The sequence below is a fragment of the Siphateles boraxobius genome, unplaced genomic scaffold, assembly GCF_051911475.1.
Source record: "Siphateles boraxobius isolate OS27281-9 unplaced genomic scaffold, OSU_SipBor_1 455, whole genome shotgun sequence".
Classification (NCBI taxonomy): Eukaryota; Metazoa; Chordata; class Actinopteri; order Cypriniformes; family Leuciscidae; genus Siphateles; species Siphateles boraxobius.
The window spans coordinates 1-7,500 of NW_027509092.1; the positions used below are offsets into that span (position 1 = coordinate 1).

Consider the following 7,500-nt stretch of genomic DNA (forward strand, 5'->3'; position numbering starts at 1 on the left):
TGGCCGTAAGCGAATACTGCTGCCAAAATTGGGCTATTTAAAAGGTTAGACCATTAGTGAAGAAAACTAAGAACAACTTTTGAAAAAACTCAAACTCTTTCATGCTTTCTGAAGAATCTCAGAGACTTTTTAAGGCTTTTTGAAGCTCAGGCACTCTTTTTTTTTTTTTTAAAAGCTTACAGCACCTGGTATTCCCAGGCGGTCTCCCATCCAAGTACTAACCAGGCCCGACCCTGCTTAGCTTCCGAGATCAGACGAGATCGGGCGTGCCCAAGGTGGTATGGCCGTAAGCTAAAACTGCTGCCAAAATTGGGCTATTTAAAAGGTTAGACCATTAGTGAAGAAAACTAAGAACAACTTTTGAAAAAACTCAAGCTCTTTCATGCTTTCTGAAGAATCTCAGAGACTTTTTAAGGCTTTTTGAAGAAGCTCAGGGACTCTTTTTTTTTTTTCTTAAAAAAGCTTACAACACCTAGTATTCCCATGCGGCCTCCCATCCAAGTACTAACCAGGCCTTATTTAAAAGCTTAGACCATTAGTGAAGAAGACTAAGAAGAACTTTTGAAAAAACTCAAACTCTTTCATGCTTTCTGAAGAATCTCAGAGACTTTTTAAGGCTTTTTGAAGCTCAGGCACTCTTTTTTTTTTTTTTTTTTTTTTAAAAAGCTTACAGCACCTGGTATTCCCAGGCGGTCTCCCATCCAAGTACTAACCAGGCCCGACCCTGCTTAGCTTCCGAGATCAGACGAGATCGGGCGTGCCCAAGGTGGTATGGCCGTAAGCGAATAGTGCTGCCAAAATTGGGCTATTTAAAAGGTTAGACCATTAGTGAAGAAAACTAAGAACAACTTTTGAAAAAACTCAAACTCTTTCATGCTTTCTGAAGAATCTCAGAGACTTTTTAAGGCTTTTTGAAGCTCAGGCACTCTTTTTTTTTTTTTAAAAAGCTTACAGCACCTGGTATTCCCAGGCGGTCTCCCATCCAAGTACTAACCAGGCCCGACCCTGCTTAGCTTCCGAGATCAGACGAGATGGGGCGTGCCCAAGGTGGTATGGCCGTAAGCGAATACTGCTGCCAAAATTGGGCTATTTAAAAGGTTAGACCATTAGTGAAGAAAACTAAGAACAACTTTTGAAAAAACTCAAACTCTTTCATGCTTTCTGAAGAATCTCAGAGACTTTTTAAGGCTTTTTGAAGCTCAGGCACTCTTTTTTTTTTTTTTTAAAAGCTTACAGCACCTGGTATTCCCAGGCGGTCTCCCATCCAAGTACTAACCAGGCCCGACCCTGCTTAGCTTCCGAGATCAGACGAGATCGGGCGTGCCCAAGGTGGTATGGCCGTAAGCGAATACTGCTGCCAAAATTGGGCTATTTAAAAGGTTAGACCATTAGTGAAGAAAACTAAGAACAACTTTTGAAAAAACTCAAACTCTTTCATGCTTTCTGAAGAATCTCAGAGACTTTTTAAGGCTTTTTGAAGCTCAGGCACTCTTTTTTTTTTTTTTAAAAGCTTACAGCACCTGGTATTCCCAGGCGGTCTCCCATCCAAGTACTAACCAGGCCCGACCCTGCTTAGCTTCCGAGATCAGACGAGATCGGGCGTGCCCAAGGTGGTATGGCCGTAAGCGAATACTGCTGCCAAAATTGGGCTATTTAAAAGGTTAGACCATTAGTGAAGAAAACTAAGAACAACTTTTGAAAAAACTCAAACTCTTTCATGCTTTCTGAAGAATCTCAGAGACTTTTTAAGGCTTTTTGAAGCTCAGGCACTCTTTTTTTTTTTTTTAAAAGCTTACAGCACCTGGTATTCCCAGGCGGTCTCCCATCCAAGTACTAACCAGGCCCGACCCTGCTTAGCTTCCGAGATCAGACGAGATCGGGCGTGCCCAAGGTGGTATGGCCGTAAGCTAAAACTGCTGCCAAAATTGGGCTATTTAAAAGGTTAGACCATTAGTGAAGAAAACTAAGAACAACTTTTGAAAAAACTCAAGCTCTTTCATGCTTTCTGAAGAATCTCAGAGACTTTTTAAGGCTTTTTGAAGAAGCTCAGGGACTCTTTTTTTTTTTTCTTAAAAAAGCTTACAACACCTAGTATTCCCATGCGGCCTCCCATCCAAGTACTAACCAGGCCTTATTTAAAAGCTTAGACCATTAGTGAAGAAGACTAAGAAGAACTTTTGAAAAAACTCAAACTCTTTCATGCTTTCTGAAGAATCTCAGAGACTTTTTAAGGCTTTTTGAAGCTCAGGCACTCTTTTTTTTTTTTTTAAAAGCTTACAGCACCTGGTATTCCCAGGCGGTCTCCCATCCAAGTACTAACCAGGCCCGACCCTGCTTAGCTTCCGAGATCAGACGAGATCGGGCGTGCCCAAGGTGGTATGGCCGTAAGCTAAAACTGCTGCCAAAATTGGGCTATTTAAAAGGTTAGACCATTAGTGAAGAAAACTAAGAACAACTTTTGAAAAAACTCAAGCTCTTTCATGCTTTCTGAAGAATCTCAGAGACTTTTTAAGGCTTTTTGAAGAAGCTCAGGGACTCTTTTTTTTTTTTCTTAAAAAAGCTTACAACACCTAGTATTCCCATGCGGCCTCCCATCCAAGTACTAACCAGGCCTTATTTAAAAGCTTAGACCATTAGTGAAGAAGACTAAGAAGAACTTTTGAAAAAACTCAAACTCTTTCATGCTTTCTGAAGAATCTCAGAGACTTTTTAAGGCTTTTTGAAGCTCAGGCACTCTTTTTTTTTTTTTTTTTTTTTTAAAAAGCTTACAGCACCTGGTATTCCCAGGCGGTCTCCCATCCAAGTACTAACCAGGCCCGACCCTGCTTAGCTTCCGAGATCAGACGAGATCGGGCGTGCCCAAGGTGGTATGGCCGTAAGCGAATAGTGCTGCCAAAATTGGGCTATTTAAAAGGTTAGACCATTAGTGAAGAAAACTAAGAACAACTTTTGAAAAAACTCAAACTCTTTCATGCTTTCTGAAGAATCTCAGAGACTTTTTAAGGCTTTTTGAAGCTCAGGCACTCTTTTTTTTTTTTTTAAAAGCTTACAGCACCTGGTATTCCCAGGCGGTCTCCCATCCAAGTACTAACCAGGCCCGACCCTGCTTAGCTTCCGAGATCAGACGAGATCGGGCGTGCCCAAGGTGGTATGGCCGTAAGCGAATACTGCTGCCAAAATTGGGCTATTTAAAAGGTTAGACCATTAGTGAAGAAAACTAAGAACAACTTTTGAAAAAACTCAAACTCTTTCATGCTTTCTGAAGAATCTCAGAGACTTTTTAAGGCTTTTTGAAGCTCAGGCACTCTTTTTTTTTTTTTTAAAAGCTTACAGCACCTGGTATTCCCAGGCGGTCTCCCATCCAAGTACTAACCAGGCCCGACCCTGCTTAGCTTCCGAGATCAGACGAGATCGGGCGTGCCCAAGGTGGTATGGCCGTAAGCGAATACTGCTGCCAAAATTGGGCTATTTAAAAGGTTAGACCATTAGTGAAGAAAACTAAGAACAACTTTTGAAAAAACTCAAACTCTTTCATGCTTTCTGAAGAATCTCAGAGACTTTTTAAGGCTTTTTGAAGCTCAGGCACTCTTTTTTTTTTTTTTAAAAGCTTACAGCACCTGGTATTCCCAGGCGGGCTCCCATCCAAGTACTAACCAGGCCCGACCCTGCTTAGCTTCCGAGATCAGACGAGATCGGGCGTGCCCAAGGTGGTATGGCCGTAAGCGAATACTGCTGCCAAAATTGGGCTATTTAAAAGGTTAGACCATTAGTGAAGAAAACTAAGAACAACTTTTGAAAAAACTCAAACTCTTTCATGCTTTCTGAAGAATCTCAGAGACTTTTTAAGGCTTTTTGAAGCTCAGGCACTCTTTTTTTTTTTTTTTAAAAGCTTACAGCACCTGGTATTCCCAGGCGGTCTCCCATCCAAGTACTAACCAGGCCCGACCCTGCTTAGCTTCCGAGATCAGACGAGATCGGGCGTGCCCAAGGTGGTATGGCCGTAAGCGAATACTGCTGCCAAAATTGGGCTATTTAAAAGGTTAGACCATTAGTGAAGAAAACTAAGAACAACTTTTGAAAAAACTCAAACTCTTTCATGCTTTCTGAAGAATCTCAGAGACTTTTTAAGGCTTTTTGAAGCTCAGGCACTCTTTTTTTTTTTTTTAAAAGCTTACAGCACCTGGTATTCCCAGGCGGTCTCCCATCCAAGTACTAACCAGGCCCGACCCTGCTTAGCTTCCGAGATCAGACGAGATCGGGCGTGCCCAAGGTGGTATGGCCGTAAGCTAAAACTGCTGCCAAAATTGGGCTATTTAAAAGGTTAGACCATTAGTGAAGAAAACTAAGAACAACTTTTGAAAAAACTCAAGCTCTTTCATGCTTTCTGAAGAATCTCAGAGACTTTTTAAGGCTTTTTGAAGAAGCTCAGGGACTCTTTTTTTTTTTCTTAAAAAAGCTTACAACACCTAGTATTCCCATGCGGCCTCCCATCCAAGTACTAACCAGGCCTTATTTAAAAGCTTAGACCATTAGTGAAGAAGACTAAGAAGAACTTTTGAAAAAACTCAAACTCTTTCATGCTTTCTGAAGAATCTCAGAGACTTTTTAAGGCTTTTTGAAGCTCAGGCACTCTTTTTTTTTTTTTTAAAAGCTTACAGCACCTGGTATTCCCAGGCGGTCTCCCATCCAAGTACTAACCAGGCCCGACCCTGCTTAGCTTCCGAGATCAGACGAGATCGGGCGTGCCCAAGGTGGTATGGCCGTAAGCTAAAACTGCTGCCAAAATTGGGCTATTTAAAAGGTTAGACCATTAGTGAAGAAAACTAAGAACAACTTTTGAAAAAACTCAAGCTCTTTCATGCTTTCTGAAGAATCTCAGAGACTTTTTAAGGCTTTTTGAAGAAGCTCAGGGACTCTTTTTTTTTTTTCTTAAAAAAGCTTACAACACCTAGTATTCCCATGCGGCCTCCCATCCAAGTACTAACCAGGCCTTATTTAAAAGCTTAGACCATTAGTGAAGAAGACTAAGAAGAACTTTTGAAAAAACTCAAACTCTTTCATGCTTTCTGAAGAATCTCAGAGACTTTTTAAGGCTTTTTGAAGCTCAGGCACTCTTTTTTTTTTTTTTTTTTTTTTAAAAGCTTACAGCACCTGGTATTCCCAGGCGGTCTCCCATCCAAGTACTAACCAGGCCCGACCCTGCTTAGCTTCCGAGATCAGACGAGATCGGGCGTGCCCAAGGTGGTATGGCCGTAAGCGAATACTGCTGCCAAAATTGGGCTATTTAAAAGGTTAGACCATTAGTGAAGAAAACTAAGAACAACTTTTGAAAAAACTCAAACTCTTTCATGCTTTCTGAAGAATCTCAGAGACTTTTTAAGGCTTTTTGAAGCTCAGGCACTCTTTTTTTTTTTTTTAAAAGCTTACAGCACCTGGTATTCCCAGGCGGTCTCCCATCCAAGTACTAACCAGGCCCGACCCTGCTTAGCTTCCGAGATCAGACGAGATCGGGCGTGCCCAAGGTGGTATGGCCGTAAGCGAATACTGCTGCCAAAATTGGGCTATTTAAAAGGTTAGACCATTAGTGAAGAAAACTAAGAACAACTTTTGAAAAAACTCAAACTCTTTCATGCTTTCTGAAGAATCTCAGAGACTTTTTAAGGCTTTTTGAAGCTCAGGCACTCTTTTTTTTTTTTTTAAAAGCTTACAGCACCTGGTATTCCCAGGCGGTCTCCCATCCAAGTACTAACCAGGCCCGACCCTGCTTAGCTTCCGAGATCAGACGAGATCGGGCGTGCCCAAGGTGGTATGGCCGTAAGCGAATACTGCTGCCAAAATTGGGCTATTTAAAAGGTTAGACCATTAGTGAAGAAAACTAAGAACAACTTTTGAAAAAACTCAAACTCTTTCATGCTTTCTGAAGAATCTCAGAGACTTTTTAAGGCTTTTTGAAGCTCAGGCACTCTTTTTTTTTTTTTTAAAAGCTTACAGCACCTGGTATTCCCAGGCGGTCTCCCATCCAAGTACTAACCAGGCCCGACCCTGCTTAGCTTCCGAGATCAGACGAGATCGGGCGTGCCCAAGGTGGTATGGCCGTAAGCTAAAACTGCTGCCAAAATTGGGCTATTTAAAAGGTTAGACCATTAGTGAAGAAAACTAAGAACAACTTTTGAAAAAACTCAAGCTCTTTCATGCTTTCTGAAGAATCTCAGAGACTTTTTAAGGCTTTTTGAAGAAGCTCAGGGACTCTTTTTTTTTTTTCTTAAAAAAGCTTACAACACCTAGTATTCCCATGCGGCCTCCCATCCAAGTACTAACCAGGCCTTATTTAAAAGCTTAGACCATTAGTGAAGAAGACTAAGAAGAACTTTTGAAAAAACTCAAACTCTTTCATGCTTTCTGAAGAATCTCAGAGACTTTTTAAGGCTTTTTGAAGCTCAGGCACTCTTTTTTTTTTTTTTTTTTTTTTTAAAAAGCTTACAGCACCTGGTATTCCCAGGCGGTCTCCCATCCAAGTACTAACCAGGCCCGACCCTGCTTAGCTTCCGAGATCAGACGAGATCGGGCGTGCCCAAGGTGGTATGGCCGTAAGCGAATAGTGCTGCCAAAATTGGGCTATTTAAAAGGTTAGACCATTAGTGAAGAAAACTAAGAACAACTTTTGAAAAAACTCAAACTCTTTCATGCTTTCTGAAGAATCTCAGAGACTTTTTAAGGCTTTTTGAAGCTCAGGCACTCTTTTTTTTTTTTTAAAAAGCTTACAGCACCTGGTATTCCCAGGCGGTCTCCCATCCAAGTACTAACCAGGCCCGACCCTGCTTAGCTTCCGAGATCAGACGAGATGGGGCGTGCCCAAGGTGGTATGGCCGTAAGCGAATACTGCTGCCAAAATTGGGCTATTTAAAAGGTTAGACCATTAGTGAAGAAAACTAAGAACAACTTTTGAAAAAACTCAAACTCTTTCATGCTTTCTGAAGAATCTCAGAGACTTTTTAAGGCTTTTTGAAGCTCAGGCACTCTTTTTTTTTTTTTTTAAAAGCTTACAGCACCTGGTATTCCCAGGCGGTCTCCCATCCAAGTACTAACCAGGCCCGACCCTGCTTAGCTTCCGAGATCAGACGAGATCGGGCGTGCCCAAGGTGGTATGGCCGTAAGCGAATACTGCTGCCAAAATTGGGCTATTTAAAAGGTTAGACCATTAGTGAAGAAAACTAAGAACAACTTTTGAAAAAACTCAAACTCTTTCATGCTTTCTGAAGAATCTCAGAGACTTTTTAAGGCTTTTTGAAGCTCAGGCACTCTTTTTTTTTTTTTTAAAAGCTTACAGCACCTGGTATTCCCAGGCGGTCTCCCATCCAAGTACTAACCAGGCCCGACCCTGCTTAGCTTCCGAGATCAGACGAGATCGGGCGTGCCCAAGGTGGTATGGCCGTAAGCGAATACTGCTGCCAAAATTGGGCTATTTAAAAGGTTAGACCATTAGTGAAGAAAACTAAGAAC

At 41.7% G+C, this 7,500-nt stretch overlaps 22 non-coding genes across 22 annotated transcripts; all 22 read right to left on the minus strand.

Moving 5' to 3' along the window:
• Positions 1-173: 173 nt before the first annotated feature.
• Positions 174-292, minus strand: LOC143709400 (5S ribosomal RNA). Its single transcript, XR_013194150.1, has one exon. It is a non-coding gene; the product is annotated as a 5S ribosomal RNA (ribosomal RNA).
• A 372-nt stretch (positions 293-664) lies between these two features.
• Positions 665-783, minus strand: LOC143709469 (5S ribosomal RNA). Its single transcript, XR_013194213.1, has one exon. It is a non-coding gene; the product is annotated as a 5S ribosomal RNA (ribosomal RNA).
• Positions 784-945: 162 nt separating this feature from the next.
• On the minus strand, positions 946-1,064 carry LOC143709453 (5S ribosomal RNA). Its single transcript, XR_013194198.1, has one exon. It is a non-coding gene; the product is annotated as a 5S ribosomal RNA (ribosomal RNA).
• Positions 1,065-1,227: 163 nt separating this feature from the next.
• LOC143709481 (5S ribosomal RNA) lies at positions 1,228-1,346 on the minus strand. The gene has a single exon (XR_013194224.1). It is a non-coding gene; the product is annotated as a 5S ribosomal RNA (ribosomal RNA).
• A 162-nt stretch (positions 1,347-1,508) lies between these two features.
• On the minus strand, positions 1,509-1,627 carry LOC143709493 (5S ribosomal RNA). Its single transcript, XR_013194235.1, has one exon. It is a non-coding gene; the product is annotated as a 5S ribosomal RNA (ribosomal RNA).
• Positions 1,628-1,789: 162 nt separating this feature from the next.
• LOC143709506 (5S ribosomal RNA) lies at positions 1,790-1,908 on the minus strand. The gene has a single exon (XR_013194246.1). It is a non-coding gene; the product is annotated as a 5S ribosomal RNA (ribosomal RNA).
• Positions 1,909-2,271: 363 nt separating this feature from the next.
• LOC143709406 (5S ribosomal RNA) lies at positions 2,272-2,390 on the minus strand. Its single transcript, XR_013194156.1, has one exon. It is a non-coding gene; the product is annotated as a 5S ribosomal RNA (ribosomal RNA).
• Positions 2,391-2,762: 372 nt separating this feature from the next.
• LOC143709419 (5S ribosomal RNA) lies at positions 2,763-2,881 on the minus strand. Its single transcript, XR_013194167.1, has one exon. It is a non-coding gene; the product is annotated as a 5S ribosomal RNA (ribosomal RNA).
• A 162-nt stretch (positions 2,882-3,043) lies between these two features.
• On the minus strand, positions 3,044-3,162 carry LOC143709431 (5S ribosomal RNA). The gene has a single exon (XR_013194178.1). It is a non-coding gene; the product is annotated as a 5S ribosomal RNA (ribosomal RNA).
• Positions 3,163-3,324: 162 nt separating this feature from the next.
• LOC143709443 (5S ribosomal RNA) lies at positions 3,325-3,443 on the minus strand. The gene has a single exon (XR_013194189.1). It is a non-coding gene; the product is annotated as a 5S ribosomal RNA (ribosomal RNA).
• Positions 3,444-3,605: 162 nt separating this feature from the next.
• Positions 3,606-3,724, minus strand: LOC143709448 (5S ribosomal RNA). The gene has a single exon (XR_013194194.1). It is a non-coding gene; the product is annotated as a 5S ribosomal RNA (ribosomal RNA).
• A 163-nt stretch (positions 3,725-3,887) lies between these two features.
• Positions 3,888-4,006, minus strand: LOC143709455 (5S ribosomal RNA). The gene has a single exon (XR_013194200.1). It is a non-coding gene; the product is annotated as a 5S ribosomal RNA (ribosomal RNA).
• Positions 4,007-4,168: 162 nt separating this feature from the next.
• Positions 4,169-4,287, minus strand: LOC143709464 (5S ribosomal RNA). The gene has a single exon (XR_013194208.1). It is a non-coding gene; the product is annotated as a 5S ribosomal RNA (ribosomal RNA).
• A 362-nt stretch (positions 4,288-4,649) lies between these two features.
• On the minus strand, positions 4,650-4,768 carry LOC143709465 (5S ribosomal RNA). The gene has a single exon (XR_013194209.1). It is a non-coding gene; the product is annotated as a 5S ribosomal RNA (ribosomal RNA).
• Positions 4,769-5,139: 371 nt separating this feature from the next.
• LOC143709466 (5S ribosomal RNA) lies at positions 5,140-5,258 on the minus strand. The gene has a single exon (XR_013194210.1). It is a non-coding gene; the product is annotated as a 5S ribosomal RNA (ribosomal RNA).
• Positions 5,259-5,420: 162 nt separating this feature from the next.
• Positions 5,421-5,539, minus strand: LOC143709467 (5S ribosomal RNA). The gene has a single exon (XR_013194211.1). It is a non-coding gene; the product is annotated as a 5S ribosomal RNA (ribosomal RNA).
• A 162-nt stretch (positions 5,540-5,701) lies between these two features.
• On the minus strand, positions 5,702-5,820 carry LOC143709468 (5S ribosomal RNA). The gene has a single exon (XR_013194212.1). It is a non-coding gene; the product is annotated as a 5S ribosomal RNA (ribosomal RNA).
• Positions 5,821-5,982: 162 nt separating this feature from the next.
• LOC143709470 (5S ribosomal RNA) lies at positions 5,983-6,101 on the minus strand. Its single transcript, XR_013194214.1, has one exon. It is a non-coding gene; the product is annotated as a 5S ribosomal RNA (ribosomal RNA).
• A 373-nt stretch (positions 6,102-6,474) lies between these two features.
• Positions 6,475-6,593, minus strand: LOC143709471 (5S ribosomal RNA). Its single transcript, XR_013194215.1, has one exon. It is a non-coding gene; the product is annotated as a 5S ribosomal RNA (ribosomal RNA).
• Positions 6,594-6,755: 162 nt separating this feature from the next.
• On the minus strand, positions 6,756-6,874 carry LOC143709454 (5S ribosomal RNA). Its single transcript, XR_013194199.1, has one exon. It is a non-coding gene; the product is annotated as a 5S ribosomal RNA (ribosomal RNA).
• Positions 6,875-7,037: 163 nt separating this feature from the next.
• LOC143709472 (5S ribosomal RNA) lies at positions 7,038-7,156 on the minus strand. Its single transcript, XR_013194216.1, has one exon. It is a non-coding gene; the product is annotated as a 5S ribosomal RNA (ribosomal RNA).
• A 162-nt stretch (positions 7,157-7,318) lies between these two features.
• Positions 7,319-7,437, minus strand: LOC143709474 (5S ribosomal RNA). Its single transcript, XR_013194217.1, has one exon. It is a non-coding gene; the product is annotated as a 5S ribosomal RNA (ribosomal RNA).
• Between the last annotated feature and the right edge of the window lie 63 nt (positions 7,438-7,500).